Raw genomic sequence first — 8,429 nt, forward strand, 5'->3', positions numbered from 1 at the left:
GCACAAGTATCAAGTGTCAAAAATATAAATATAAATAAAATATTAAGAATTAGAGAGAAAATATAATAAAATAAAATAAAATAAGATAAAATAATACTTTATTATTGAAACTAAGTATAAGACAAAAAAGTTTGTTTTAAGACGCGCATTTTAAATGTTATTTTTTTACAATCAAATGGATCAATAAGGGGAAAGTTCAAATTATATTCACTAGCACAACGTACAAGTGGAGAGTTCTGGGCATAGTTCGTACGATCTGCTGGCACATGAAATAGAGAGTTCGACGTGTGACGGGTGCGGTAGCCGGGGACATTTAATGATAACTCCGACAAAAGAGCCGGACTATCAAGGCGTCCACTAAGTATGTCATGAAGCACCCCCATGTCTAATAGAAGACGGCGATCTTCTAAAGTAAGCAAGTGGTGCTTTTTGCAGGAAGACATATAATTGAGATCGGTATACCTGCATCTCCAGTTAAGATGTCTAAGAAATGTCCATTGAATTTACTCGAACTTTTCTTTATGTGTGACATATTGTGGAGACCATACAGAAGAGATTTCTTCCATATGTGTTGTAAAAAAACATTTGGGTCCGTATTAGTTGAGGTCCGTTGAGTGTTCTATGAAATATGTACGTTCTAACATAGGCAGAAAAGTGAATGACAAATATAGATTTAAATAACTCTCTAGTGAGAAAATTTAGCCTGTCTGCAAACATTAGGACATACCCAAAACATTGTTGTAAAGTTATCAATTATGTATTAGTAACGAAAAAATGTTCAAATAGGCTATAAAAAATGGAGAGTGGAGCTAGATAAAAGTAAAATAGATTGTCTTATTCGCGTAAACTAAACTAATATAGAATTAACCGCTCAACAAATGTAAAGCTTACGTTATATTTTGTTCTGTCATTGTGCGTTTTATGAAATAAATAATAAAGATGTACATTAATTAATTATAAACAAAAATACGTAGTGTTTAAAACTGTCTAAACATTTTGTTAATTATCTCTGTTTATTAAGTAAGTATTCTTTGTTTATTCTCAAATGTAAAAACATTTTTTAAAAAGTAAATTGTTAAGTGTCTTCGGCACGGGTAACCCCAGTGAGGTCACATTATTTTAATTATTAATTCATAGTTTTTAAGGAAAAAAAATATGACTAAATATGATTATATACATAAATAGAAAGTCTAGACGTCCACATTCGCTTATCTAAAATATTCTCCATCTCAGTTGTAAGTGCTATGTTAATAAATAAGATATAGTTAATTCTGAAAAAAAATAAATGTTTTTTGGGTTTTTATCGTATCCAGAAAAAATAACATTTAAAATGTCAATTTTTGAAACATCTAATTTAGAAACGTGTTTGTTTGAAACTTTAATTTCAGACAGCAAACTTCCTGATAAAACAGGTAAATCTAAAAAGTTCTGAAAAAATATTTCCAAAATTCACATCCCATCGGAAAATAATAGCTTTGATAATATTCGTACCTCTTCAGACATGCTTGAATGCGTGCGAGAGAGATAGCCCCATTCGGCTGCAATTCTCCCTCCGCGTGAACGAACTAGAGGGAAGGGGACGGATACATTTTCAGATGCACTATCCGGTAAATCATCAGCCCTGAGTTCGACAACCTCTCCTGGTAAGCTTCGGGCCCATTCCCAACGCAAAATAGGCCCACAGAATGGTTTGGAATGCGACCGTTCTAAATAACATGGACATTACTGCAAATTGCTTGCATGGTAAACGAAGATCACGAGTAAAAAGGTTTTTGCGTGCCTTGGGTCAAAATATCCAACAAATGTGGAAATATTTTTCTTTTTGTTCGATGGTGTTGCTTCTTCGTTCATATCTATGATGGTATAACTAATAACCGTACGTTATTTGCATTTATAGGTATGTCGACAATAATATTTTTCCGACAAATTATAAATTGTGTCAAATGTATTCGGAGCTAACGTAAGTTGTGTCCATTTTTTAAAAATTTGAAAATGAGCACAAAAACTGAAAAAAAATGTAATGACTGTACGTCATTCAAAGAAAAAATTTCTGCTCTAAAATATATTATGTTTGCTTTTAGGTAATACATTATTTAATTTGATTACAAGCGTAAAAAATAGAATGTATATTAGACGAAAGTGAGCATTATTGACATCTCCTTTAGTCGCGTTTTGTATTATTACTTTATTCAATAAAATACACTCGTTATTACAGTAATTATTCTTTAAAAAAATAATAACATAAAGTATTTAAACACATTTGTCCTGCTAAACTATTATACACTATATCTGTTTGTTTACTATAAATATGTATGTAGAACTGTTAGTTTCCCAGATAAAAAATAAAAAAATAAAAATATAATATTTGAAGCATTAACTTTGTGGTCAAACATTTAACTAAATGTTTTTAAATATTTGTATAAAATCACTTACTGATTTGTCCATGTCTACCGGTTTCAAAACGTACCCATCTCTTCGTCAGGACACCAATTAAACCAAGATACAAAACCCTTCACCATAGTTGTTACACCAAAATATAAAACCAACTCGATATGCATTTTAATAAGTACATGCATATGCACTGATTAGGTTATTGATTGATTAGACTGTCGACTACCCCTCGCCAACAAAATAAAACAGCTTCTGGTTATGTCGATTGGAAGAACAGTTTAAGAGGCATGGCCCTTTCTATTGGAGACTATTATGCCTTGATGATATCGAGCCATTGCTCAAGGGTTCCTTGGCAGCTATATTAACCCAATTTTAGGACTTAAATTCTTTGTTACTTTGATCTAAAAAATGATTCAGAATATGCATTTTCTTAAATTAACATATTACAACAAAGATGAAAAACATTTAAGAAAAGATAATATAGAAGTCTAGGCATCTACAGGGCTTATGACCTGCCAACGGCTGGTTTAAGTGGCCACTTTACACACTGTGTAACATTCACCATTCTGCCTATATTTGAATAACTGTATTCCTTCAATTCTTTCATCTGTTGATGTTTGTGAAGTTAAAGAGCTAAAACCTTTATTTATGCAGGTGAGATTCATCTAATTGAATTATTTCACCTACATACTAGGCAACGCCTGAAAATGTTATTTTTTCAATTTCTATACTTCTTCATGGACCTGGTAATTTATCAACAATATTTTGAGTTTGTCCAAATTTTTGTAGACAAGGACTGGATTCAACTCCCTGGGGAGCTGTTTATATTAACATATTACAACAGAGATAAAGATGATTTCAGAAAATTTTTCGTTTAACTTATTTATTTGTTTTTGATGCGTATTCATTATGTCGCACTTTTAGGATAAAAACGACTAAACTGAAAAAAGTTTAAAATGAGTTAAGATCATAAAACGACTTCAATGAACGTTATCCATCATTTTGCATTGAAAGAAACGGAAGATTTGGGTAGGAATAGGACAAAACCGTTATATCGGTCGCCTTATTACTTAAGAGAATTGAGATTCCGTGTCAGTACGGAAGCGACGCAATTAATGTTGTGTTTACATTGCTGTGTGAAGGACAAAACGTAGACACACATAAAGTGACCGAAAGCCGGTTAAGTCGATTTTATTCCGATACAAATGAGATGTTTACTTTATTTTTTAAAATATTAAAACGACCAATTTAGCTTTGCGATTGCTGCGTTCTAGCTTACCGATAATCTTAGTGACTTATTTAGGTTAATGTCATTTTATTATTTAAATTATCGATAACCTATGTGACTGATTTACGTTTGTGTAATTTCGTGAATAAAAAAACGTGTGTTCGGTGACCTGATCTGACCTAATAAAAATTATGTCATTATCTCATTTATCAGTGATTTTTTTTTCAATCTTATAATGATTCATTAAATAAATGTTTTGTTAGAACTAATAATATTTTTTTTACACTTTTTTTCATAGGTTCATAGCTAAAAGCCTTTTGTATAATTTTTAATTCATAATTGGGTGATCACTTCGAAAAAACGAAACAATCGACTAACGAATACGAAGGTGTCGCAATTTACATTCTGCTTTTGCAATTTATCAAAATATTGATTTTTTGAGTTGAATCGTTTTTGTTCTAAAGGTGCGATGTGTGAAATCATTTAATTGACCGTATAAAATTTTTAACTCTTAAAAAATATTCTAAAATATCCCTCTTCAGACGGTGCTGTTACGTCGTGTTACATTAAGCAAGTTTCATTAAGTCTTTGAACAAAGAAAAATATATTCACCATCGAAAAAATTAATTCACTTTGCATCAAACCACTCTTTATTAAAGTATTGAAAAATCGGATGGGGTTATGTTTTTAAAATAAATATTTTACCGGTCCAAAAAATACATTTGAAAAGTTAAATTAAATACCTGGAAGACCTCCTAAGCGATGAAAGGACAGTTGGACCTCTTCGCGAGAGACTGAATAGCCTCACTTAAAAAGAAGATTTAAAAAAAAAAAAACCGTCTACTTTTTTTATTGCACAATATAAAATCGTAATATAAAAATACTTCTTTACTTCGAATCCACAAAGACAACATACATCGTTGAGTTTTTAGGTCACAAAACTAAGAACTAAATTAATTCCAAAATGTATGGACAACTATAGGACAACATCATTGTACTTACAGAATAATTTCTGTAATGAAATGAACAAAAAAAATAAAAAATGTAGTCAGGAAGACAATATATTTAAGAAAAAAATCAAAAATTAAATTTACAATTCTTTTTTTATGCAGCACTCGTTGAAAAAAACTTTATATTATCTTATATTTATATCTATTTATTTAAAACTGCAAGTACAAAAAATAAGTATTTTGGCGGATTTATTGCTAAAGGCAATATCTTCTAGCCAACCAAAAGAGAAATTGGTCAAAAAGAAGAGATTGGTAAAATTTTGTCCTAAAAAAACATCAATATATACCAAAAGATGGGCACATACATGAAATTGAAAAAAAAACGAATTCATCAAAAATGACCACTGTTTTTTGACTGGGCTTGCAAATATTTAATTTTTTATTTTTTATAAATCATTTTGTTATATATGCTAAATGATGAGAAATGTGGGATCAGATAAGAAAGAAAAAAGGACCAAGAAAATAAAAAAAATAATAAAAATATATATATAAGAAAAATAAAAAAAAGCAGTTAAACTGAAGGAGTTTAGGATTCTGGGGATATATAATTATATTTCAGGCGTTTTTTGAAAGTGGCTAGAGAAGGTGCTTTTTTTATATGAAGAGGTAGCTCATTCCGAAGTCTAGCAGCTTGGTCGAAAAATAAATAGTTGAAAAATGATGTGCTATGTTGAGGAACGGAAAGTGTTCTCTCCTGAGAAGAGCGAATCGAAAGACCATGATCAGAAAGGAAAATGAAATTCTCAGCAAGATATTTTGGAGCGCAAGGATTGTATTGGTGGTTTCGGATTTAAAATATTTACTTTTAAAAATCATATTACTGTAAGAAGTCAATCGCTTTTATGAACTTGTGGGAACTACAAATTCATCTGGAAATGAATGACTACTGTCTGCTGACATACTACTGTATTAATGACAGTACAGGAACGAAATCGCACATTTCTTGTATGTAAATAATAAATTATCAAAATATTCAAATGACTATCAAAACTGCTGAAACGAGCGGACGAAAAATCGCTGAGAAACACGGATTATTACCTCAGTCGTCAGTTACAATATGCAGTTCCAATATATAGTTTGGACAAGTCAGTAAGTTACAACATGTAGACCAGTTCAGTGCCCTGTGATTCTAGTAAAACGTTTACGCTGTTACTCTGTTTACATGATATGTAATAAACACGCATCAAAGCATGTCATTGTTCACTTCTGTCAATCTCCAACTGGGTAGGAGCTCCCATGCATCCACATGTAACAAATCCTACATACACTTGAATCGTTTTTTCTTTTCATATTTTTTTCATTATTCCCTCTCCGCAGTTAATGATGCATAGGGCACTGCATTGGTACACCAATCGCAGCGTATCTTGATTATTTTAGTTACATGAAGGTAAAATGATCAGCCTTACGCTTCAAGGACCAGTCAAGGGACGATGAAATATTCTTGTGCGAAAACATCCTTTTAAAATAAGCATTTCACACAACCATGTCAAGGATCGAATCCGAGACCTCTTGCGTGGTAGGCAAACGCGCTGACAATTACACCACGAGGCGGACCGTTTTTTCTGCAAGGTGATGGGAACCGTTAATATAAATATGTGTTAATTCTAAACAAAATTTTATGTCGTTGTTACATTGAATACATATTTTTTCAATGATCAAACTAAAAAAAGAGATATTTTGAAATACAGTCTTTAAAACGAAAAAAATATATGTGTATGCTATCTTAAAGTTTGTATTTCATACCAGAGATGTCATCGAGTCATGTATTTTTTTTACGCATATGACATCATAGCTGAAGTCTTAATGAATTTATTTTTTCTTTAAAAAAATCTGTATTAAACTCTATTGTTCTCTAATAAAATAAATAATTCTTAGCCTTGGACTAGCACCCAGAGGTTTAAACTGATGACATTGCTCATAAGTATTTATATTTATATATTTATTTTTTGCACCACAACAGGCCAGGAGGCCCAATTACAGTGGTGAATACACCACAGAACACCAAGGCTTGAGGAAAATAACATTTTTAATGTTTGTGTGCTCACTGGGAATCGAACCCGGAACCTTTCGTGTATGAGTCAAGCGTCTTGACCATTACACCACGGAGGCCGCACATGAACGACATATGCTGCATTTGGTGCATCAATAGAGTGCTCTATGCACCATCGGGTGCCGATATTGGTATGAAAATTATGATTTCACCACCAGGTAAAAAGGTAGCATTGTGTTTTGGAGTTTCCTTAACCGGTATGAGTTTTAGGAATTCCTACAATTAAATAACATAATATATTGTTTTGGGGGTTTTAGCTACGTGCAGAGAATTAGTTCCTTTAGACAGGAATTTTAATAATCAGCGTTCAGAGCCGTGTTTGGGAAAATTTTAGCGCTTTGCCTTTGAACACGGCAATTTTAATAAAAGCTTGAAATATACGTTACATTACATAATATTTAATTCAAAGAGAGACTTTAACAACCATACTTAACAACAATATTTTTAGTTAGTCGAAATTTTTGCAGACGAACTGGATTCAACTCCCTGAGGAGTTGTTTGTATTAACATATTACAACAGATATAGAAGTCTAGGCATTTACAAGGCTTATGAAGCCTGTCATTGGCTGGTTTAAGTGGCCATTTTACACACTGTGTAACATTCACCACTCTGCCCATATTTAAACATCTATATTTCTTCAATTCATTCATCTGTTGATTTTTATGAAGTTAAAGAGCTGAAATCTTTATTTATGCGAATAAGATTCATCTAATTGAAATATTTCACCTACGTACTCAAAATAATGTTGATAAATTTACCTGGTCTATGAAAAAGTATAGAAATTGAAAAAAAAAAAAATTTCTTGACGTTGTCTAGTATGTAGGTGAAATAATTCAATTAGATGAATCTCACCCGCATAAATAAAGGATTCAGCTATTTAACTTCACAAACATCAACAGATGAATGAATTGAAGGAATATAGATGTTCAAATATAGGCAGAATGGTGAATGTTACACATCCAAATATGCCAATGACAGATCATACGCCCTGTAGACGCCTAGGCTTCTTTATTACCATCTCTGAAATGTTCTTCATCTCTGTTGTAATATGTTAACCGTACTTAACAAAAAACTTTGTTTGGGGCATTTATTGTTAACAGTATTTCTTATTTGAGTCTTTCCAATTTTTGTAAGGCGGTAAAATTTTCCCGGTGTCCAGGCAGATAAATAATATAGTGTTTTTTAATGAAAAATAATCAGAGCCCTGGACGAGTGCTTTTGACTAGATGGTTGCCCTCAGCTTAGAATTCTAAATAAGGAAATTGACTGGGGATAAGTCCGTTTCATTCTGAAGTGATTAACGCGTTTCTCTAATGTTCTAGAGACTCTATGTTCGATTCCTGGGAGGGTAGACGTAAAATAGTCTTTTTTTTTAATTGGCACCTGAACGTAAGACTAATCACTTTTGCCCTATGCACTACTGGGTGCGAAAAGGGGGATTATGATGAATCTTCACTTGGATTTTATTAGAGAAAACTACGTACAAATTACAAAAAAATACAAGTAAAATATGTAAAAGTTAAATTCATTAAGTATAAATAGTATAAATTCATTTTTTACAATAATTGGACAATCATAAAATATTGTTAGTAAAATACATTTGTCTTATTAAAATGTTTATACTACAATATAAATAGAGAACTCCTTAGCCAGGAAAATATGTAGGTCAAGGATAATTTCAATTTAGATATATGGATCTTCAAACATATTTAAATGTTCTTCTTCAGCCTCATTCTCTTCACTGCTGGA

Source organism: Micrasema longulum, unplaced genomic scaffold, assembly GCF_059751315.1.
Source record: "Micrasema longulum isolate JH-2025_06_02 unplaced genomic scaffold, ASM5975131v1 h1tg001123l, whole genome shotgun sequence".
Lineage (NCBI taxonomy): Eukaryota > Metazoa > Arthropoda > Insecta > Trichoptera > Brachycentridae > Micrasema > Micrasema longulum.